Below are 25112 nucleotides of genomic sequence, written 5' to 3'. Positions count from 1 at the left end.
TAGTGTAAACATAACTTTTAGATGCACTGGCAGCCAAAAAAATTGTGACTCCCTTTATTGTGATGTTCTAAAACTGAACCCAAAATATCTCTGAGGTGTGCCTGTACCAAAGACTCTTCTTGTATATATGTCAGACCCCTTTAGGAGTCTGGTGAAGCCTATGGTCTCCTCAGAATCATGTTTTCAGGTGCATAAATTAAATACATGAGATTACAAAGGAAACAAATTATATTGAAATACAGTTATCAGAATATTTAAAACAACTTCATGGACTGTGTATGAGGAACCCTAGTATAAATTCATTGACAAAGTAATGTTTTGAGTTGCTGAAATCAAAACAGATAGTTTACAAATGGACAAAAGGTAGTTTTCAGAAAAGGACTTCACCAGATCGCCAGAGGTAAAGCGCAGCTATCAAAGGCAGCAAGGCATAGAGGATAGGATACTATCCTTGGTATAAGGAGGACCTTGACTCAGATCCCACTTCTGACTTCTACTGGCTGGGTAACTCTGGAGAAATCAATAAACTTCTTAGTGTCCCAGGCAACTCTGAATGTAAGTTGCAGGTCACTTGTCCATATGCATTGGCAGAGTAAATATGCTCATCGAGTGTCCCCTATGCCAATGAAATCACAGGGATGGCTCTCTGCACCCCGCCCATCCCATAGCTACTCCCCACCCCCCACACAAGTACATTCTTAGCCCTAGTAGTAGCTGTCTGAGATAGTCAAACTATCTTCCTTTCCAGCCAGTTGTATACGAAAGTATATGGTGAGCAACCTCCCCAGCATAAAGCAGAGAAGTCAATCTCTTTAGCACAGTTAGGATCAGATGAATACTAAGCACATGTATTTGTATTCACACCATTTGAAGTTTAATTATATAAAATTTGCTTTGCAGCTTTTAATCATGTAACCACTTACAGATTTCATTATACCCAGTAAGAGGGACCCAGCTGTATAAGCAGTAGGACATGTATATTTTGTGTGAAGAAGAGCTTGGGGTGTTATCTAAATTAGAAAGACATGCACAGATAATGGTGGAAGGCCAGATGCTGGGTGACCTGGAAGAAGCAAGTCATTGAAAACAAAGATTTTTTTTTTAGCCTGGAGTTACAAGTGGCCTCAACACTCTTTAATCGAATCCCTCTCAATTGACAGGGGAGGAAATTGAAGTCTAGAGAGGTTAGATGACTTGTCCAAGGTCCTGGTGCTCAAAGGCCAGTGTTCTGTCCACTGTACCACATTTCCTTTGTCATTTATTTAAGCTTTGACATTGACTATTTTCTATGCCTACCATTCACACCTGCCTCACCTTCTCCTGTTGGAATCCTTTGTTTAAGTGACACCTTTCACATCAAGTTTTTACTGACCCTCCAGCAACCTAGTACCTTTTCCCCTCCAAAATAATTTCTTTTTCATATAAGTTGTCCCAAAAGTCTTAGTGCAGATTTAAGTTTTAATATTTGCATATTGTACATATCATCTCATCTAATAGAAAGAAAGTAAGCTTCTTGAGAGCAGGGACCATTTCATTTTTATCTTTGTATCCCTGGCACCTTGCATAGTATCTAGCACACATGGGTGCTTAATAAATACTTGTTGATTGATCCACTGATTGAGTGAACATATATCATCCTTATAGATAATTTTTCATTATTCCCTTAAATTCTACTTCTATGTTCTAATTGCCTTCTCTAAATTTAATACATGTTCTCCATCTCTCAAGCTAATACCCTTCTCATGGCCTGTGGGGTACTCAAGAATTAGGTCCAGTCCATTTCCATTTATGGCTAGCATTTTTCAGCTTTTAAGTGTTCTAACTTTGAGTCACTGACAGTGGCCTGAAGGTCTACAGGTCATTGTTACATATTTAGAGAAAAGATATATAATAAATGTTTCACCTCTCTTGTAAGTTCTACTTTTTCCTAAATAAATCCAATATGGTTCTGTTCAATTTAGTTCAATACATTTATTAAATGTTTCTACGTACATGGTATTTGTTCTAGGCTCCAGGGAAAGAAAAAAGAATGAAAAAATCCTTGCACGCAAAGAGGTTACAATTTAAGGGATGGCAGATGGAACATGGAAACAATTGTGAAATTGGATGGAGGGTGATAAGGGCACAGGAGAGATCCAGACAAAGCACCTTAGGAAAATGTTAAGTGGAAGAGATCACTTTCAGATGGGTAGATAAAGTGGGATGAACCAGGTAAGACTTCATAGAGGAGGTGGAACCCAAGAGAGACCTTAAAGGAAGAGGAGAATTCTAACAGATGAAGATGATGAGGGAATATGTTCCAGGCACGGGGGATGATGTAAACAAATGCACAAAGGTTGGAGGTTGAAAGACAAGATCAAAGAAGAACTAAAAAGTACTGTTTGGCTCGACCAAAGAGAACAGTAAAATAGGCCTGGATAGATAATGAAGAGCCCTCCTCCGATGCCAAGCTAGATATGTCTGAAGGTTTTCTGAGCTGAGAAGTCACATGGTTAAGCCTGTGCTTTGGGAAGACTTTCGGCAGCCATGTGAAAGACAGATTATAGCTTTCCTTGTAATATGTTCAATTTGCAGTACAAGATGATTCCTAGGTTCTTTGCCACTCTAAATGTGTAGAACATTCATATCATCCAAATTGTCATCAGCATCAAAAAGCATTTATTAAGACGGATGTGGGGAAACTGGAGGAAGACCATTAAGAACATAAAAAAATGTAAAAGATATGGAAAGTAGGAGCTGTGAAGAAATTTTAAAGAGCCAGGAAAGAAGGTAGAAATTAGATTGTCTTCAAGAATGTAGAAGTGATTATTTTTTTTTAAAAAAGGATGATTATCAGCTCTCCATTAATATGAGAAGAAATAAGCTTAAATTATAGTAAGAGATTTAGGTGATCACCATCAGGAAAACCATGATAAAGGTGATTAAACTCTTGAATGGAAGAGGTCATTAAGGGAGATTGAACAATATTCATGCCTGGAGATTGAACCAGCTCTGCTGATCTGAAATAGCAGACACCCCCAATGAGTCCTCTGGATTTCTTTAGCACAATTCGTGAAATTGTAGGTGCTGAGCTCAAATATCTCTTGTGGGCTCTTTAAATTTGTAGGTCTTATAGACTATGATAGGGGTTTTCTAAGCATAGACCAGGGACTCTTAGCGATCTCCCAGACCCTTTCAAGGGCTCTCAAGGTCAAAAATATTTTCATAGCAATACCAAAACATTTTAATTTCTTTTTAATTTTTTTTGCTTTTTTTTGGAGGGCAATTGGGGTTAAATGACTTGCCCAAGGTCACACAGTTAGATTTTTTGTGTTAAGTGTCTGAGGCTGCATTTGAACTCAGGTCCTCCTGACTCCAGGTCCTGTGCTCTACTCACTGACATTTTAATTTCTAATATAGTAAATAGTTATAGATACAACTCACATAAACAAAAGCTCTTGATGGTGGGACCTCAATAACTTTTAGGAATATTAAAGAGGTTTCTGAGACCAAAAAACTTGAGAATTGTTGGACTGTGAAATGTTTCAATGAGGTCTGCAGAACTAAGGGGCTACTTTTTTTTCTTTTAGGCCAAATGAAGTATTTTAATAAAAGGCATTTGTTCATAACCCCAAACAGGATTCTGCTGTTTGTTTTCTACCACTATTCACTTTACTATTTCTTAGCTCTTCTGGAGCTGCATATTAATAGAATAGCAACCAAAACAAAGCTTTTAAAAATACCATTAGAGACATTTGTTCCAAATGAAATTCATAGCAAATAAAATTATAGTCTATAATACTGTAATCATAGGATTTAAGGGGATTTCTTCAACTTAAACACACTTTAGATTTCGTGCCAGCTAATGAGAGTAGTGTAGAGTTTAAATTTAGAGAAAACTAAGAGTAATAATTGACATGTATATACTATTTTAAAGTTCCCAAAGCATTTTACCTACATTATCTCATTTGAATCATGAAATGACCCTGTAAGCTAAGTAATACTGGTATTATTTTCCCAGTTTACAAATGAGGAAACTGAGGCTAGAAAAATTAAATTACTATCTCATGGCCACACAGCTAGTAAATATTGCAGAGAGGATTTGAACCACATCTTCCTGTCTCCAGGTTCATAATTCTAGCCACTATTTCATATTTCCCTCAATCTAACAAGTATTTATTTAGTAACTATATGTTCAAGAGACTGTGCTGAGGTGCTAGGCACACAAAGACAAAAATTAAAATGGTCTCTGTCCTCAGAGAGTTCTTCCTCACATAGGACTCTTCATCTCAACTCCACACCTTTGCAATGGCCATCCTCTATCTTGGAAAGTACTCCCTCCTCATATTTGTCACTGAATCCCCTGCTTCCTTCAAAACTTAGCTCAAGGGATGGCCAGGTAGCACAGTGAGTAAGAGCACCGGCTCCAGTGTTAGGATGACCTGGGGATCGAATCTGGGCTCAGACACTTAGCACCCACCCAGAAACACCTGGCCATGTAACCTTGAGCAACTTACTTAACCCCAATTGCTTAAAAAAAAAAAATTAAAAAAAAAACTTAGCTCAAGAGTCATATCCTTGACATAAAGTCTTTCCTGATCTCCCCAGATGCTAGTATCCTCCTTCCCCAAATCTTTTCACCTTGTGTTAATTTTCATACATAGTCCATATAGACTCTTTGAGTCTCTATCCCAATTCCTGCTCTTCCTGAGGAGTGAGGTTCACTGAAGCAATGCTAACTACATCTCCTCTCAGGATTCTATGGGTTACCCTGAGGGGACTGGAGGATGAGTTTCTAATATGATAGTTCCTGACCCCCACTGTTGTACATCTTGCCATGATTACTGGCTGAATATTAATTAGTCAGTCAGCCAGACTTAATTTTAGAAAGGAGTGTTTACTAAGGTGGAATAGTAAGAGCAGTCAGCACAAAACAATCCCTCCGAAGTCTGTGACATAGTCTCCTACAAATATATACAGAGTCTAAGCGAAAGTGGGCTCAAGCTTAGGGGGCAAAGGGGTAACTTACAGCTTCTTCCAGGAAATTCCATTTCCCCTACTGAAGTCCGCCAAATTTTCCCCCCAGGAATATGGTGTCACTTTGCTGGCAGGCTCTTTTTGTAGAACTATGAGTCTGAGCTGAGTTCAGTCTGTCCTCAGCTCCTGGTACAGACACTGCCATCCTCTGATGCTGGGTCTCTGCTACGATTCTGATGGGAATGTGGCAAATCCTCAGACACTTCCTAACTGTGTGACCCTGAATAAGTCCCTTCATCTCTTTTGGTCTCAATTTTCTCATCTATAAAATAGGGATAATAATACTATCTACTTCTGATGGCTTCAAGGATCAAATGAGATAATATTTGTAAAGCACTTTGAAAACCTTAAAGCACCAAATAAACATTAGATATTATTATTATTATTATTATTAAGAAAGGCAGGATCATGGTTTACTGAGTAAACATGACTGATTATCTCAGATATAGAGACAGAAGGAGCTTCAAGTGTCATTTAGTTCAACCCCCTCATTTTATAGATGAGAAACCGGAGGCTTAGGGACAAGAAAGGTCTTTCCCAGGGTTACACAGATGGCAAGCAGAAGCAGTGCTTTTGAAAATGAGTCATCAAGGGCATTTGGAGGTATATTGTCATAAAGTACAGGAATTCTGAATCTACTACTAATACATGCAAAACCTCTGGTCAGCTTTGCCTCTCTCTCCTCTCCCCCCTCAATTATGGACCAGAAGAATACTACAGTGATGAATAATCACTGTGATACTTAAGAAGGGTCAGTTCTCAAAGAGAAACTGGTATTGACTTAATGAATAAGAATAGGGAGACTCTGATGGGAAGATTGAGCCAGGAGGAAACTAGCCTACTTCGAGAAAAGAGGTAAAGAACTCAGGCTGGAGGATACCCCCACGAAAAAGGCCAGACTTGGAAACTGAAGGATTCAGAAAGACAAAAGGGGTCTCTAGAACTTTGTGAGATGGAATTATAATAACAACTCACATGTATTTAGTGCTTTCCTATCCACAAAGCATTTTTATTTACGACATCTTCACTAAAGAGGTAGCCCTGTCATTGTCATCCCCATTTTGAAGATAAGGCAAACGAGGTTCGGAGAGGTGGAGATTTTCCCATGTCCTCACATCCAGGCAACATGGTAGAGTGGGCAGAGTGCTGAACATGAATTCAGGAAGATCTGAGTTCAAGTGCCACCCCTGACATTCACTAACTGTGTGACCTCAGGGTGCCCACACAGCAGTTCTCTAAGACCATAAGATGCTTAGTTTCCAACTTCATCATAAGTCCAGTGCCCAGCCCTATCCTACTTTATATCTAGTTTATATATAGCAGTACATATTACTTGTTGTCCCTCCTTCCTCCCTTGCCTTCTCTCCAATGAGACCACAAGGTCCTCTAGGGCAGTACTTCAATTTTCGGTTTTGTATTCCCAGCAGCGCTTAATAAATGTTTGACTTACTGATTAATTATAGCACCTACCTTTAAGAGGATCAAGAGTGATAATATATGTGAATTACTGTATAAACTTCAGCTCTTATTGGTAAATGGCTATGCCTTGAACCTAAGACTTCTGACTCCAAATCCAGGGCACTTCCTAGAAAACCATTCGGCCAGCTTGAGTCAGTTAGAAATATAATTGCAAGGACAGATCATTTAAACTGCCCTTGGAGACAACCAAAAGTGGAGAAAGGTGTGCTGTCAGAGAGCCTGACAGGTCGTAGCAGCCAGGCCAAAACCATTCAGGAGTTAAGTCTACTGGTTTTGAAGGTGAGTGAAAGAAAGGGAGAATACGATGTGCTGACAGCCTCTATTTAGGAGAGGAAACAGGTCTAAAGTGCATTTATTAACCTGCTTTCACTCACACGCATTTTTAAGAGGCTAAGGGGACCGATTGCCAGCCCCAGCCCAGCTGTAGAGATAAACAACAGTACAGATGTATTCGACACAGCCTGTGTGGCAACTGGAGCCATATGCCAGGTATTAGGGCTAATGAATAAACAATAGCCTACTGCAGCGATCCCATTTGTATTTATCAGTTCCCGGACTCTCTGCGTGCTTGTATGCCAACGTGGGTGACAGAGCTATACCCTCATGATGTAAGCCAAAGTGATCCTGTTTGCGTAGAGCTCATTAGGAGGACGGTAACAAAACAGGAGCCTGGCAGGGAGGTGAGAGAGGCAGGCTGGGAGAATTCGTCAGTGCCCAAAGCCTGCTGTTCCACACCATGATTGATGAATTGTTGCTGAAGGGCGTTGCCGTTTTAGAACGTCCTGTTCTGGACTGTTCTGAAGAAGGTATTAGCAGCCTGCTGAGGTGGCTTCGTTTAACCTTTCTGTGCCCAGAAGTCCCTAGGGCTCTTTCTAATCCTATAACATACAGGATGTGATGCAGCACACAGAATGGGTGGTATCTGATGGCCAAAAGGCGAGCTCCATTCCGAAAAGAAGCAAAGGGGATCCTTACGATCTAGCCCTGCTGTAACCAGAGTCCACAATGTGACTCTTAGCAGAACTGAGCCGCCACAAAATTAGAGGCCAAACTATTGTGAGAGGAAGGCCTTCATGCAGTCATGGACTTGGAGCTGGAAGGGAGGTGAGAGGTCATCTTGTCCCACCTCCTCATTGGGTAGATGAAGAAACATCACATAGGTGGCCAAGGGCAAAGGCAGCATTTGAATTCAGATCTCTGACTCTGAATCTGCTGGCCTTTCCACTGCACCACACTCTTTCCTTTCTCTAGTTAATTCTGGACTCACTCACCTTCTGCCAAAGTCAATTTAGGGACAATAATACACATTCAGTTATAGTGCTCTGTTTGGTGGAGCCAACCTCAACAGTAACAATACCATTTGTCTCCAATTATTTTATTAGTTTCATTTTAAGGTGAAGATGTGAGAAAGGTTTACAAAAAACAATTTAGTAAGTCAACGCCTGCACAAAAAGTAGCTCTTTAAAAAAAAAAAAAAGAGGCAAGCATTTGAACTGGTGTGAGACCTTCGAGATACCTGTCTCTCTTTTTAATTTCTTGTCTCTTAATCATGATAGATTCTAGAACACCTAAGAATTAGAGATAGAAGAAATATGGGAATAGATGGGGGGAAAATGTGTCTGCAGTGTGAAAATAACGTGGGTGGGGAGTTGATGAAGTGGAGGGACAGACACAGGAAGCTTGTACCAGATGGCAGGAGGTGAGGAGGCGAAGGCCTTTGACCCAACTGTGGCCAAACTGGCTGAAAGGACAAAGGAGGCCAGTGTCAGCGAAGCAGAGGAAGGGGACCAGGGAGGGGGGGAGGTTCAGAGGTAGGTCTGAGGCAAGTCAGGCCAGGGACTGGAAAACAAAGGAGCAGTTTTGAAATGGGTTATTAACAGGGAGCCAGTGGGGTTGGTGGTAACTTTGGGGAGGTCAGGAGGAGGGATTGTATTTTTTTAGTATGAGGGATAAGTGGGTGGTTGTCCTGAAAACTTCCACTTTTCTTTCAGGAATGGACAAAGGGGCAGAGACCTCAGGACTTGAGTTGCTACACTACAAAGATTATCCCAGAACGAAACAAATCTAAACTTTTCTATGGGAGAGGGAAAATAGATAAGAATAGCTAATTAATATTTAAGGACTGGAATGGGAAAATATTGTGCAGAAGCTGAAAAGGAAAGGGGCTGGAATCATGAGCAGGGAGGTAACAGGACAAGAGATTTAGAAACAACCAACCCATGGTCTCCCAGAAGTGGAGATGCAGAAATAAAACTGTTGAAATGTAGAGTGAGTAAATGAAGAATGTTAAGAAGAAACCTGACCATCAGAAACCTTGGGCAACTTAGGAAGAGGTGGTAGAGGGCTCTTGTTGTCAGACTTTTTTTCATAAAATTCTGATTTGAAAGAACTTTGGGGGAATAATGGGCACAAGGGCTGAATAAAGAGAGCAAGGTTAAAAATACTGTCTGGAGAGACCTGGTCTTGAAGGAGCCCCAGACTCTGCTTCCAGAGGGGTTAGACTGGGCAAAAGACTTACTTTCAAGATCCCATCCATATGCCAGTAGTCATTCCCTATTGTCACAGATACCATTCCTTCCAAGGTAATTGCATTCCACTTCCTAATCCAGCTAAAAGACTTTTGTCTCTTGGATTATAAACTTCCATTTTTTCCTTCAGTCTTTGTGATTCTCCCTAGTCCACTGGCTAACCTTTGTCCAGACTTTGCATGTCTAGGAGCTGCATCCTTCCAACCTGGAAGTCTTTGGAAAGAACTGGACTCCTATGGAGCTTTTATAACAAAGTCAACCTAGGTTTTCTGTGTTTGGGGCGAGATTTCCAGTCTAGTCTTTCTGGATCATTTGAGGAGTGAACGAGGAGGTAACTGCAGTGATTAGTAATTCTCTTCTAAACCTTATGGTCTATAGAGGAATTATTTACTCTCAGCAAAAACTTTATGACAATTAAAGAAATACAAATCCTGGTGACTTGGCTGGCAGGATTAATAGCACCATGGCAAAGAGTTGGGGCTTGAAAGACTGTGTAAGTAGCAGTTTTCCCCATGAGTAATGACTGTCCATTTTTCACTGCTGTTTTCTAGCTGTCCTAGAATCACTTCAGTGGCTCAATTACCTTGTCTAACCACTGAAGAACCAGGGAATTGGGGCATTGTGACCCATTCCCTCCTCCAAAAGGCCTCGGCATGGACCCAGGCATGCTGTCCAACTAGGTTCAATCCTGGGAAGCCTGGCTTCTAAAGAAATGAAGGGTGGCTAGGCGGTCTTTTCTCATGCTTTTCTAAGTCCTTCATCCTGGATGCCCCATGCCTTGATGGAACTTTTATACTTTAAATGAACTATTTGTTTAAAGCACAAATCTCCCAACAAAGTTGGAGAAAGTAAAAAAGTACTCAGTGTACAATGTCAATCTGATAGAGGATGCGTATTTGTTCCTTTTCACAAAAGAAATGCTAAGGGATAAAGACAACTCACAGGGCTTATTCACAGAATGACTTAAAACTGAGTCCAGAAACTTAACTTGCAACAGTTATAACAAAATCTCATGGGAAATTATGAATCTCTTCAGAGCATAAAGGAGTTTGCGGGCCTCCTGACTAAGCATTCTACCACTCACCTCGGTTCTGTACTGTCTAAACAGCTCCTGATCCAATCTTCTGCCCGTGGTCATTTTTTCTAATAAAGAAGTTTCTCTTAACTGTCAGTTACCTCCACTTGACTGAGGTGAAGGACCTCTGGAGCTCTTAAACTCCCATGGTCATCTCCAAGGCTGGCTATGGTCACCTGAAGACAGAGGTTCAGTTTTCTCAAGAAACACAAGGTGGCACCATGCCTGGCATGCAGTAAGTGCTTAATAAATGCTTGTTAGTTGATTCCCCTCAAAAGCTAAAGAGTTGGGGAGGTCCCAATACAAACTCATGTTCTTGAGTCTGTGATACACATGGGAGCAGCTGTCATGTGGCCAGGGGATCCAAGCCCTCACCCTCTCTCACTGCAATTTTCAGAGTTATATGATGCCACCTAGAGAATCAAAAAAAAGACTGAGTCAGAAGCTATCTCTCCTTTTAACTGATGTAGACACTACTCCCCTGCTATGATCACAGGACAGGAAAAGGACCAAAGGACCAAGTCATATGAAAATACCAAGTTTGATCATCACTAGGTTACCATATATCCAAGAGGCACACAGAGAGGCCATCATCTTTGAAGCATCCAAATGCTAAAACATTCATGTAATCATTTGGAAATAGTCAGGGAATATTGGTAGATGCCCTATCCCACCCCCATTACACTTCATATTTATTTGGCATATTTGCATATTGCTATTGGGTACATATGTTTGCTTCCCCAATAACATGTAAACTACTTAAGAGCAAGACATTATTTCATTTTTCTTTTTGTATCTCTAAACATCAAAAACAATTCCTGGAAAAGAAGTATGTGATTAAAAAACGTTTGCTAATTAATTGATGTCTCCCCTATATAATTGTGAGGTCCACGAAAGCATGGATTATGTCTCTTATCATCTATATGTCCCCTGCAACATGGAAGTGAATAACAAATATTTGCTATATACACCCTATATATATTATCTGCTTTAATCCTCATAGAATAACCCTGTGAGAGTGGGTACTATATCTATCATCAGCCCCATTTTATAGATGAGGGAACTAAGACTGACATGTTAAGTGATTTGCCCATAGTTACACAGTTAGTAAGTGTCAGAGTTGGGATTTGAACCCAGGTTATCTCCTGACTTCACATTCAACATTTTGCCTTGTTTTTGTTTTTCTCATTACACTGTATTAACTCCCAAGGGATGTTAATCCAAAGGATATTAACTCCCAAATTAAGATTCATTTTCCCATCTTGGACTCCAATATACTAAGGTTTCTCAAGATCTGTCATCGCTGAGCAGCCATTCATTTATTCAACAAAAATCCATTAAGTGTTTCCAACATGCAAAACACCAGGAAATACAAAGATCAAATAAGGCATTGTTCCTGTGCTCCTGCAGCTTACAGTCTAGTTAGGGAAAGTGAGATCACACTGTAGGACCCACAGTTTAAGAAGTGCTGAAGAGGTCTCAAGTTAAAGTGTAAGAAGCTGCTGGACCTTAAAGGAGAAGCAGGAATTTCATAGCCACAGGGTAGGGTGAAAGAGGGATTGAAAAGGATATTGTGAGGATAGGGAACCACATAAGCAAAGGCAAAGAAATGAGAAATTATACAACATCTTCCGGAAGTGGCAAATAGCACAATCTGGCTGGTGATCAGAAAATGTAAACACCATGAATAGGATAAGACAATTCTGGAATGATAGATAGGGTGGTGATAGACTGTTGGAGGTCTTGAATGCCAGAAGAAGGACTTTGAAATGTAAGAAATAGGGGGCCATTGAAGAGTTTTAAGCAGAGGAATAATGTGGTCAGATCTGTGAATAGGGAATACCCTGCTATAAGGTATTAACTGCTTCTCTTTTTCAAATATTTTTCATCATATTTTCTTTCACCAGTAGTTTTCTATGTTGGACAAGTATTGATACAAATTCTAGGCAATTTTACCACATCTCCACTTGAGCAAATTGTCCTAATTTTAAAAGGGTGATCAAATAACCTATGATCACTCCTTATCATAAAGTTTGAGGCCCAATGTTTCATTCTGACCACCACTATTTTATATTTGCCTTTTTCAATCTTAAGTGTATCTAAATTAATTCATTTGCCTATATTAGATTTCCTAGATCTCTGGGACATTAGTGATCACCTAATCTATCCCCCTTATTGTGAAATGAGAAAATTGAGGCCCAGAGGAATAAAATTACTCATGTCAGTAAAAAGTGACAGAGTCAAGACTAGCTTCTTTCTTCTCCTCACTCCATACCATACCTGGCTTCTTGACATCATTTGGAGAGTTTCCAGTTTCACCTCTCTTAGTGCTTTCCTTTTTGCTAAACTCTTGACTGAGAGGACCTATGTGTTAATCCCTTTCTGTTAGTCTCCATGGCTTTTTCCCCATTTCCTCCACTGGACTCCTCCCTTTGGCAACCAGCATCAGCTGTGGCATTTTCACCCACAACCACTATCGTCATTAATGTTCCTTTTAAGGCAGAGTGGCTTGTTAATGATTTTATTCATCCTTGTTCACCCTTCTCTCCTTCTGTTCCTTCTTTCAATGATCAAAAAAAAAATTCTCCTTTCATTTGTTTTTAGCTTTTACCTCCTGCAATAATTAATGTAAGTCCCTCTCACTATCCTTTACCAAAAGTGTTTGGCCACAGAAATTCATTAAATATCTGCTGAGGTGTGGAGGGGGTTTGATCCATTTCTGTAGAAGTGTGATCCACAATGACAAGATGTTCTTATCTCGGGGTTCAACAAGAATTTTTTTAAAATTATAACTATATTTCAATGTTATTGCTTTCCATTGTAGCCTTATGTATTATATTTCACTTAAAAATATTATTCTAAAAATGGATAAAGCTTTTATCGACTGCCAAAGGGTCCCCACACACACACACACCCCTATTCTAAGGCATTGAAAAGTATGCTCAACAGGTAGGTTTTGTTTCAAAGCCGAAGAATGTGGAATCCAGGGACTAGAGTCAGGAGTCTGGCCAAGAGGCAGAAGGTTACAGCGACGTGGCATTCAGCTGCTGACAAACTGTCTTTGGAGTATGCTTTTAACCAATCTTCCATATAGCAGCAGAATAAGAATCTATTTGTATTTTTACCTGGTGTCTTGTGCCCATTTTCCCCAGATGAAATGCAGCAGCAAATTTAATTGTTATTTGGTCCATATTAAGAGTAGGCACATGGTAGACTAATACATCTTCATTTCTCAGGGAAAGAATATATTAAAACCTTTCCTTGTACTTTTCACAGTTACAGCCTGAGGCAGTCAATCAGTATTTATTGAGAAGCTGTTGCAGACAGAACTTTCTGCTCTGGGCAGAGGTTTATATTTATTCAATTGATTGATAAATATTTGAGTGCCTAGTATGCAAAACACCTTGTACTAGGTAGTATGAAGGATACAAATGTACCATTTGAGCCCATGGACATATGGATTCTCAGAAACATACCAAGGATCTTGAGGAGCTTTGAGGTCAGCATCAATTCAAAACTCCATCAAGAGCCCCTACTGATATATTCCCCTTATCTAGGCTAACCAAAGGATACATTACATTAAAGCAAAAGACATTATAACAAAAAGTATAACTAATCGTAAGTGACATCCATCTGACCTGATGAGAGGCACCCTGAAACACAAGGGAGACTAGAATTAAGGAAGCCCTTGTTAAGCAAGACACATAGCCCCATTAGGAGGTTAAAGTTGAGGCAAAGTCAGTTTACTACTGCTAAGGAAACAAAAAGCTCAGTGGTGCTCAAGAATTCCCATTAAGATCCTTGTACTCCTATGACTGGCTAAGACAGTCAACAAGCATTTATGTACTTACCATATGCCAAGTTCTTGGGATACAAAGACAAATTGTTACCCACAAGAAACTTCCATTTAAATGGGGGTGACAACATGCAAAGAAATAGCAATATGCAAGATGCATAGGAAGCATGTAGAAGGTAATCTTAGAAGGGGAGACTCCAGAAGTTGGGGAGACTAGGAAAGGTATCCTGTAGAAAGTGAGACCTGAGCTGAGTAAGGAATTCTAAAGGGAGGAGGTCAGGAGGAAGAGCATTTCTGAGCACAGTCAGAGCAAAGACTTTGAAGAGACAGAGTTATAGATAGGGAATAGTAGTAGGCTAGCACTGTTTGTCTAAATGTGTGTGAAGAGTAACGTTTAAAAGAATTGAGAAGGTGGGGGCGGCCAGGTAGCACGGCGAGTAGGAGCACCAGCTCCAGTGTTGAGAAGACCTGGAGTTCGAATCCTGGGATCATACACTCAGCAGCCACCCAGAAATACCTGGCCATGTAACCTTGAGCAAGTTACTTACCCCCAATTGCTTAGGGGCGGCCAGGTGGCAGCACCGGCTCCAGCGTCGGGATGACCTGGATCAAATCCGGGCTCAGACACTCAGCACCACACCCAGAAATAATAACTGGCCATGTAACCTTGAGCAAGTTACTTAACCCCAATTGCTTAAAAAAAAAAAAAGAATTGAGAAGGTAGAAAGGGACCATGTTATAAAGATCTTTAAATGCTCAACAGATCCTAGAGGTGTTTGATTCTAGAAGTGATTGGAAACCCCTGGAGCTCAGTGAGCAGGGGAGTGAAATGATTACTCATTTATAAACTTTAGAAGAATCACCTTGGCAGCTAAGTGGAGAATACATTGTAGTGGGAAGAAACCAACTTGAGGCAGAAGTCTTTTGTAATAGCCCAAGTGACAACTGGTGATAGTTTGACTAGGTGTGTGGATATGTGAGCTGAGAGAAAGGGATGTACAAGAGATGTTGTAAAGGTAGGAACCATAAAATTAAGTAACAGATTATATACATGGGGTGAATGAGAGTGAGGAGTCAAGTGTGATGCCAAGGTTGCAAGTCTGGGTCACTGGGAGAATGCTGTTGTCCTCACTAGAAAGAGGAAAGTTTTGAATAGAGGAGAGCTTGGGGGGGGGGGGTGATGAATTCTGTTTTATACATATTGAGCTTGAGAAAACTACAGGACATCTAGTTCAAAATGGCAGTTGGTGACATGCAGAGTCCAACTTTTTTTTTTTGCCTTTTGGAGGGCAATTGGGGTTAAGTGACTTGCCCAAGGTCACACCACTAGTTTTTATGTCAAGTGTCTGAGGCGGGATTTGAACTCAGGTCCTCCTGACTCCAGAGCTAGTACTGTATTCTCTGCACCACCTAGCTGCCCCCCAGAAGTCCAATCTTGCCAGCCCTCCCAAAGAGGGTAAAGTAGTTGGCATTGGCCCTTTAGTAAATACTGACCCTGGTATACAAGTTACATCATGTGAGCCCTTCCTACCTTAGAAAGTTATAGAAATACATCCTTACTCTGGTGCCTCATTTGTCCCTCAGACCAAGTTTACACACACAGACTTTGGAAGTAATACTGAAAACAACACAGGGGCAAGGTGGTATTGGTTTCTATAAGCCAATTGTTATAAAATGTGTGTGTGTATTATGTAATAATAGCTTTATTGCTGTTATACACGTGAACCAGTCAGGCCATACTTGCTGCCATCAATGATGGGACATATGGTGAACATAGCCTGCTCTCCAAGGGAGATGGGTAATTGGTTCTCTATTTTGCCTGGCAAACATCTGGAAACCCAGCTCACCTTTCCACATTAACAGAATTCTTATGGGAAGGAAGCCCAGGAATGGGCTTTTGCTGCTCTGAGTTCCCAGGGGAGTCACACTCCTGGTTCAAGGTAGGACCCCAGGGTAACCTAAACCTATAGGTGGCATAGCCTCAGTTCCTTATCACCACCTTCAGTCATTCAAAGCTCATCTTCTTTTTGGAGACCCTCTTTGGTCTATTCGGTTTACTCAGAGTCTCCAAAGACCATAGGGTTGCAGTCCCTAATTAAACACTGCTTGTTGTCTTAGGTTGCCTCATTTTTCAGAGGCCTCTTACCCAATACAACTGGATGGTGCAATGGCTAGAGTGTTGGGCCTGAAGTAGGAAAACCTGAGTTCAAATATGACCTCAGACCCTTACTGACTGTGTGACCTTGAGCAAGTCACTTACGCTCAGTTTGCCTGTTTCCCCAACTTAAAATGGGGATAATAATAGTCCTTATCTCAGAAGGATATTGTGAGGATCACATAAGATAATATTTGTAAAGACCTTAGTACATAGTAGGCACTAAATGAATGCTAACTGCCCCTCCAGCTGCTACTACCAGTGGGTCACTGCCTCCATCCCCTCTTTGGGTTCAATTCTAATTCTGCTCACTTCTAAATTATAGATGGTAGATAATCAGATTTCCTTTCAGGATCAGGAACTCCTTCCTTGGTCCCCTACTTTTCTTATAAGAGGTTATGTGACTCGGGAGGTACGTTTAAGCTAGATTGTGTGGAAGGTTGTTGGATGGAATGTCAAAGGATTTGGTCTTTATTATCTAGCCACTGGGGAGATCCTTTAAGAGTTCTGGGCCAATGGGGCAGCCAGGTAGCACAGCAAGTAAGAGCACCGGCCCCAGTGTCAGGATGAGCTGGGGATCGAATCTGGGCTCAGATATTTAGCACCACACCCAGAAAAAAACTGGCCGTGTAACCTTGAGCAAGTTACTTAACCCCAATTGCTTTAAAAAAAAAAAAAAGAGTTCTGGGCCAAGCAGGGAATATTAATTGGACAGCCATGTGTGAGACGGATTGGAGGAGAGATTGAAGACACAGAAACAAGTCCAGGAGGTTACTCAATATTCAGAAGAAGGCCTGTACTAAGGTAGTGAAAGTAGAAAAGAAGGGGTGGATACTAAGAAAGAATTTGCAAGAATTTTTGTTTTTGTTGTTAAACAGCCCAAATACCTTAAACATTCAAAATCCAAGACAGACTTATAACAGAGATGGGAAGCTATGGCCTCAAGGCCACATGTGGCCCTCTAGGTCCTCAAGTACAGCCCTTTGACTGAATCCAAACTTCAGAAAACAGATTTGGACTCAAAGGGCCACACTTGAGGACCTAGAGGGCCACATGTGACATTTGTTCTGTGAAGTTTGGACTCAGTCAAAGAGCCACACTTGATGAGAAGGTCATATATGACCTCAAGCTCTCAGGTTCTTCACCCCTGTCATAACAAAGAATTGGGAATAGAAAGCATTAGACTAATAAGCTTAAATGAATACAGTACAAACTGTGTATGCAAACTGGCACAATATGGTAATGGCCAGCGTTTTACTTAGTTAAATGAGAATACTGAAGTGTATTTTTACCCCTGAAATTATGCCATCTTTGGCAACTCTTCCATTCCTACGTTAGCCGTAAGTAGCCCTTTATCCTTGGCCTCTGTCGTGGCATTACTCCACAGCTGGTAGTTATCATTTCTTCCTCTCCAGATTGACTTCCAAAATAAATCATAAATTTGCCTCCTCTGAAGCTTGTGTCATACTCTTTGATCCCTAACATCTGAATCCCTATTAAAATGTCTCTTGGAGTCATCTCTGGTGACATTACAGTAAGGGTTCCCACAGAATAATCCCACTTGATCTTGCCTTTGAATTTTATTTGGATGATGAATTGGCCTTTGAATTATTATGATCCCTCTTCTGGCCCCCAGAGACTCTGTGTTGGTCTCTCTCTGCTTCCCTGCTGTTCCTCCCACTTTCCTTCTGGGATCAGGGGAAAGCTGCCCTACAAGGCAGAGCACTGTCTACCTTCCTCATTGCCCCTCTCCGTGTTTTTGCACCACTTTCTTTACTACCTGGTCCTTCTACACGTTCTTACTCTAATAGTACCTCCCATATACAGTCTCTAAAATGCTTCCCTCAGAGCTGTCTAGGCCTGTAGCTAAATGAAGAAGGGATGTGACTATCCTCTCCCACCTCCACCATGGAAAGCCGATGCTGCAGGATGTTTCCTTGCTTTAGACCAGGGAGTTTTAACCCTTTTGTTTTTTTAATGTCATGGGTCTGAAATCTATGCATACCATGAAATGCATAGGATTGCAAACGAAACCAATTATATAAAAATAGATTATCAGAATATTTAATGTTAAAAGTTCACAGACTGCCTCTCTCCAGGTTAGGTAAACTGTCACTCTGATGCTACTCCCAGCCCCTGCCCTACACCTTGTTTTCCTCACCTTGCTTTGCCTGTCCCTGGGTTCATGCCTTTTTGCTCTTGGACTCTGTTTATCACTTTCAGGTTAACCCTCTGGATGTGGACCTTTGTGAACTCTCGGTTGCAACCTCATCCCGGCTTTCTATTTACCTTCTGGGATACGTACTTGGACCCATGCTTCTCCCCCACTTCCCTGTTTCCTGACCTGTTAGTTGCTCCCAATCTGGGATGTGCATTTCAACACACACACACACACACACACACACACACACACACACACACACACAAATGCTTCTCCTTCCTCCTCCTGCTCCTCCCCTCCCCCAATCAGGGATAATTACATCCTGATGTTACAGAGAATGTAAATGCTACCCATTTTACAGAAATCAGATGAAATCAAGGCCCAGAGATATTAAGTGAATCAGCCAGAGTCACCCAGCTAGGAAGTGTCAGAGCCAGGTCTCTGACTCAGTGTTCTTCCCACCCCACCTTTGTCTCTCTTCTCAGACTCCATCGCCACTCTGAAAGTGCAGCTGACATTCTGTAAACTGGAGCGGATCTCCAGAAGAAAACGCTGCCAGCCCTGCACCAATTGGGCCTCCTGGTCAGCACCCTGGGCTCCTCCCCCTCCAGGCTGCTCTCCAGTTCCTCCATTACTTAACCCAGTTCTCCCTTCCCCAGCCCCCTCCAGCCATTTTCTGCAGTGATGAGAATGCATTGCTCTTCTCAACAACGTGGTTGTTCCCTTGGCTGTTAGCCATCAGGGCTCACAGTTCAATCAAAATAAAGTGTCTCCTATTTGTAGGGCGTGGACAGGAGGGTATGATGACATCGGAATCCCACCTGTGAAGCAAGTCACTGAACTTAGGGGGACCTCTCTTTCTTCACGTGCAAGATAAGGGGACTGGACGAGATGGTTTCTAGTTCTAGACTGCGGATAATATGATATTTAGTAGGCAGAGACATTTGTTTTATATGCATCTTACATTTTACATTAAAAATGTAAAAAGAAAAAAAGAATACTACTGAACTTAGGTACCATGGGGCTTGAGTTGGTCATTTTCAATATCTGTGAACTTAGGAAAATAATTCCACCTGTCTAGGATGCTGTTTCTTCATCTGCAAAATAGCCTGCCAGGTCCCTCCTAGCTCTGGATCTGAGAGATTGAGACATGGGATAGAGCTAGGCAGAGGTACTCTGGAGCCAATTTGGACCAGCTCAGGAGGCAGATGGTTAAATTTTCAGCATCAGTATTTACACTTTGGAAATTGACAAATGCAACAAATCAGAACTTGATTTGTTATTTTATGGGTCCTCTAGACTTAAGAAAGTGAAAGAGAAAATGTTCATGATACAGATTAAACTTAAAAGTGTAACATACAATTATGGGGGGGGGAGGAGGTGTTAAATTGTTACACATTTACCCGCACACTCTGAGAGCAAGGGTTCAGTCCCAGTCAAGGCTCTTTTTATCTACATACAAAATCAAGCTTTCCCCTGTCATGTAGAAGCAAAATCAGAAAGTGCAAAAATACTAAGGTTAAAATCCTGATTCCGGCTGCTTGCCTGTAGGTATCACTGCCAAGCTGCAGTTCTGTGGTCCCTTTGACAATACTCAATGCCCATCTTCCAGGATCAGAATGTCTTGGTTTCAGAAGTGACTCATCACTGCCCCTTTCTGCACCCTTCCCCTGCCTCTTCCCCCTATGCCCTTAAACCACGGATTATGAATGTGAAAGCTACCAGTTATATGAAAAGATCAGGAATAGATCATAGAAGCTGCTCACACTTTGTAATTGGGCTTGGCTTCATCACCAGCATGGGAGAGTTCTGCCATCTCTCATAAAGGAAGCTTATGTTTTTTTTTGCTGCAAAGTGCCTGATGAAATCTCACCTGCCTCCCCATTTGGGGGAAGGAGGAGATTCAGGTGAGCTCTTCTCCATGTGACCTTTTATAACTACTATATGTCCTTGTATCCAGCCTGTCCCATCCTTGTCATGCAGGGTAACAAGTCATCTTTTCCTCCCCTTGTTGGTATGAAATCCCAGCTTGCTTTGAGTAACAGATGGATTTCACTGACCTGCTCCAAGGTTGACGGAGTGTTCAGGCTCCTGAAGACATTTAATTGAGGTTAGGTCATGTGCCCCAGGTCACCCAGCAAGCTGGCAATAAATCCAGGATTAGAGCTCCCTGCCCTGCCTCATTTCCAGCCTGTGGCCGAGTGCCCTGAGCCAGACTGCCCCTCCCCATTTTCAAATATAAGAACACTGACTTCATGAACACACATGACAGCTATTTTTTAGTTTCTCTTGGCAGCTCTCACTAGTAAGCTTTAGGGACAAATTTGGAAATTTTGCCAGGATCTCCCCACCCCACCCTTCCCAGGGCTATTTGGGACAAGAAGTGTTCAGTAAATCCCCAAAGAGTCACAAAAGTATCACCTTTGGTTTGCCCAAAATAAGCAGAAAATCACAAGGGCTATAAGAAGACCTTACGTGGTTTTCTAATAATAGCTAGCATTCATAAAGGGCCTTAAAGTTTGCAAAGTGCTGTATCTATGTTATCTCATTTGATCCTTACAACTCTGTGAGGCAAGTGCTATTCTTATCCCCATTTTGCAGATGAGGAAATAGGCAAAGAAAGGTTTAGTGGCTTGACCAGGTTCAGTGTCTGAGACAGAATTTGAACTCAGCTCTTCCTGACTCCAAGTCATATGTTCTATCCAATGCACCATCTAGCTGCCTTTTCTTAGTCTAGAAAAGCTTCCATGGCGGGCAAACTCTGGAAGGCATAATTGGTATGGTGAGCTTTGGAGCTAACATGTTTACTTGTAGTTTTGCAGAGTGAGAAATCTGTTTTCCCATAGACAGAAACTAGTTGTACGATGGGGCACACAGGCAGGCTCAGCAGCCCCTTGTTTGCAAGGCTTTTATGGCTTGGTGCAGGGACACATCTGAAAGTTACTCAGAATAAAAGCCCAGACCCTGCAAACAACACAGAAAATAGTCCCATCAATGACAGTGCCAGAAGGCCAGTAAGCAAGAGAGCTGCGACATTGATGTCCAGTTTGCTTTGGGACTGTGTTGGTAACCATGGAACTTCATAGGCTATGGCTACTGTTACTGTTGGAAAAGTGGGTTTCAAGCTTTTGGGCTAGTTAATAGATAGGACCCCATGGTGTAGGTGGGCTAGTTTTTCTGCATAAAATAAAGTTTTGAACTACACTTGTATAAAATGTAATATGGTTACATTCAGATTCTTGAAATTGTGTTTGGGTCCAACGTTTACTCAAATTTTTAACTCCGAGCTCCCATTTTTATTGCACCTTCTCCTGTCCAAAACCAATTCAATACATGACATCATTAGAGATTTTCTCAACATTTTTTTGCTGTCTCTTCTGCCTTAAATCTCAAGAATCTTAACTAAGATGCAAAAAACTCAATCCAACCTGAGTTGAACTGCTCAGCTGACTGTAAAGCCATACACAAGCAGCTTTCCAGAAGACTACTACTGTGAACAGCTTTTAAGATTCTGATTACATAGTATAGCGAACTCTCTATTTATTCAGGAACAAATCAGAGCAAAACATTCACATAAAATCAAGGCACAGCATTCACAATGACTTATCACTAAAATGGCCACATAGTTTTCACCAAAGTGGTCACAATAGTTTTCAACAAAGTATAATCATTTAGTCAATCACAAAATCCTTAATTCAAACACAAAATACAAAAGTCAAAGTTCTCCACCCCTAGATCACAGTAAATCACAATCTTCTAAGTCACTACACAGTATCCAAGTAAAGTGTTCTTTCAGCTTGACTCAAGGCTGGCCCTCAGCTTTCATGGTTCCTCTTCCATGGTCCCAGCTCCAACTGTCATCTGGGTTCAAAGGCAGGCAGCTCTCAGTTCCTTGTCCAGCTTCTTGTCCAGTTCTTCGTCCAGTTCCTGTTCCATGTTGAAGCTCACAGTGCCCAGTCCACTTCAAGTCCTTCACAGTTCCTGTTTCTGGGAAGTCAAAACTTGACAGAGCCACAATCATATTCACGAACATTGCCAGCATCATCATCAATTCACTATCTGCCTGTGAACTCAGACACACCAACAAGGCCTGAGAACTCAACACAAATCATCAACATAGAAATCAACACAGACCTACAAACAAGGTCCAAGAGATCAGCACAAATCATCAGTAAAGTCCCAGGACCTCTAAAACCCTCTTCCAGAACTTCGGTAAACAGACAACCAGAAAATCCTCTTTCAGGGATTCCAGTAAGGTCCCAGGGTTTCTGTACAAAGTATCATAAACGAACATCAATACAGACAGAGCAGACAGAGTGCCGGGATACCACAAGTTTTCTCCTTCTTGACTCTGTCACCACAAGAGTCTTCTTCTCAGTTTTTTTTTCTGTCTCTAGCCCTGGGGCTCTCCTTATATAGTCATTAGCTCCTCCCCAGGAGTTCACAAGTTATAGGGTTCACAAGTTGTGGAGTTCACATGTTCTGTTTCTTAACTTGATACAAGGCTCAAAAGAAACTTGAACTGAAATAAGATGTTAATTCAATAGCTGAAACAAGGTGTGTACTACTTCTGTGCTTGCCATTACACTGACAAGCCCTGAATCCTGGCACTTTTATATTTAGACTTTTGACTTAAAAAACTGGAAGCATTGTTAATAGTGTTCTTTAATGCTTCTGCCACCCTCTATTTCATTTGCCTTTAAATTGATGATCCTACTTTTTTAACCCCAAATCAGGACACATAGTTTGACTAGGGACAGTGCTTTTGCTAAAACTCATTCAAAGGATACTTTATAGGTTTTTTTTTTAATAAAAGTACCCTAGAAAATTATATGTAGATACCAGAATGGACTTCACAGATCAGCTGGCCCAACACCTTTTAATAAAAATAAGGTCATTTAGGTCCTAGGAGATCACTAGATTCCTTTATGGCCACAAAGGAACTAAACAGCAAAGTGATAATTTTGTTGCAGTATGCCTCATTTCAAAGCCAGAGCTTTTTCTCCAAGGCCATATTGCCTCCATCAATTGCTGTCATACCTCTATCTTACCCCTCATCTGGATTTTGTCTTCAGCAATTTCAATCCATGAGTGAAAGCTTCCCTAGCCTGCCAATGTGTCAATTATACAGAAGGGAGTTTTTGTTACCGTTTAATTGAATTCTCTACCCAAGTCCTACTTGAACCTTCTTCCTGAATAAACTCTATGAAATCTGGAGATGGTAAAAAAAAAAAAAAACTTAGTGCTTTTAAGATGGCAACAATATTTTCCAAGAATGCTCTGCTCCCTAAAAGCTGGTATTCAACTTGATTTTTCTGATATGTGAGTCTTTCTCTGGAAGTGGATAGCATTTTTTTCATCATGAGTCCTTTGGAATTGTCTTGGATCACTGTATTGCTGATTGCTAAGTCATTCACAGCTGATCATCTTACAATATTGTCATTACTCTGTACAATGTACCTCATAGATTATCTGGTCCAAGCCAAAAGTAATTTGTCCCTCCCTCCATTTATTATGCCAAATTATCTAGAATTCTTCTTTACCTTTGTCATATTCTACTTTGTATTATACTCATAGGTATGACCCCCACTACACTATGTGAGGGTAGGAACTATATCATTTTTCACATTTGTTTCACAGACACCTATCTGTCTTATATATAGTAGACACTTGAGAAATTTTTCTTGAGCTTTTGGGATACTCAGGCAAAAACTGATGGGAAAACTAGAAAACAATATGGCAGAAACTATATATAGACCAACAACTTACATCTTATACCAAGATACGGTCAAAATAGGTACATGATTTAGACATAAAGGATGATACCATAAACAAATTGGGAGAGCAAGGAATAGTTTACCTGTCAGATATATGGAGAGGGGAAGAATTTATGACCAAATGAGATAGAGAGCATTATAGAATATAAAATGTACAATTTTGATTAAATTAAATTTAAAAGTTTTTATACAAACAAAACCAATGCACCCAAGATTAGTAAGAAAACAGAAAACTGGGGGAAAAACTTTTTTTACATCAAGCAAAAATTTGCCTTTATCTCTGATAAAGGTCCTATTTCTCAAATATATAGAGAACTGAGTCAGATCTATAATACAAGTCATTCCACAACTGATAAATAGTCAAAGGATATAAACAGGCAGTTTTCAATCAAAGCTATCAATAGTCATGAAAATTTTTTTCTAAATCACTATTGTCAGATTGGCTATTATGAAAGAAAAAGAAAATGTCAGATACTGGAGGGAATGTGGAAAAAATGAGACAATAATGCACCATTAGTAAAGTTGTGAACTGATCCAAACATTCTGGAGAGCAATTTGGAAATATGCCCAAAGAGCTATAAAACTGTGCATACCCTTTGATCCAGCAATATCACTACTGGGTCTTTATCCCAAAGATATAAAAAAGGGGGGACCTTTTTGTAGAGGAACTATTTGTACAAAAATATTTATAGTATCTCTTTTTGTAGTGGCAAAGAATCGGAAATTGAGGGGATATCTCTATTGGGAAATGGTTGAACAAATTGTGGTATATGATTATAATGTAATTGTATAATTGTAAAATATTGTGCTATAAGAAATGAAGAGCTGAATGATTTCAGAAAAACCTGGAAAGACTTGCATGAACTGATGCAAAGTAAAAAAAAGTAGAATCAGGAGAACATTGTGCAGAGTAACAACAATATCGTAAGATGATCAGCTGTGAATGACTTATCTCTTCTCAGCAATACAATGATCCAAGATAATTCCAGAGGACTCATGAAGAAAAAATGTTATCTACTTCCAGAGAAAAAACTGATGAAGTCTAAATGCAGATTGAAGCATACTATTTTCACTTTGTTTTTTTCTTCATTGGAGAGTGGGGGGGCAGTAATGTGTCTTCTTTCA

General features: G+C 40.7%; 1 long non-coding RNA gene across 1 annotated transcript in view; it reads right to left on the bottom strand.

Moving 5' to 3' along the window:
- Nucleotides 1-20426, bottom strand: part of LOC138143362 (uncharacterized) — an 82947-nt gene extending 62521 nt beyond the window's left edge. Inside the window, exon 1 of the long non-coding RNA XR_011163684.1 lies at nucleotides 20271-20426. This is a non-coding gene — a long non-coding RNA (uncharacterized lncRNA). The remainder of the gene's footprint in view (nucleotides 1-20270) is intronic.
- Nucleotides 20427-25112: the final 4686 nt, after the last annotated feature.

This window comes from Petaurus breviceps, unplaced genomic scaffold (genome assembly GCF_028583685.1).
Source record: "Petaurus breviceps papuanus isolate PSGF00001 unplaced genomic scaffold, PetGlider_PUasm1.0 90639, whole genome shotgun sequence".
Lineage (NCBI taxonomy): Eukaryota > Metazoa > Chordata > Mammalia > Diprotodontia > Petauridae > Petaurus > Petaurus breviceps.
Note: the sequence above shows the minus strand (reverse complement) of the source record. Positions and strands in the feature narration are given on the sequence as shown.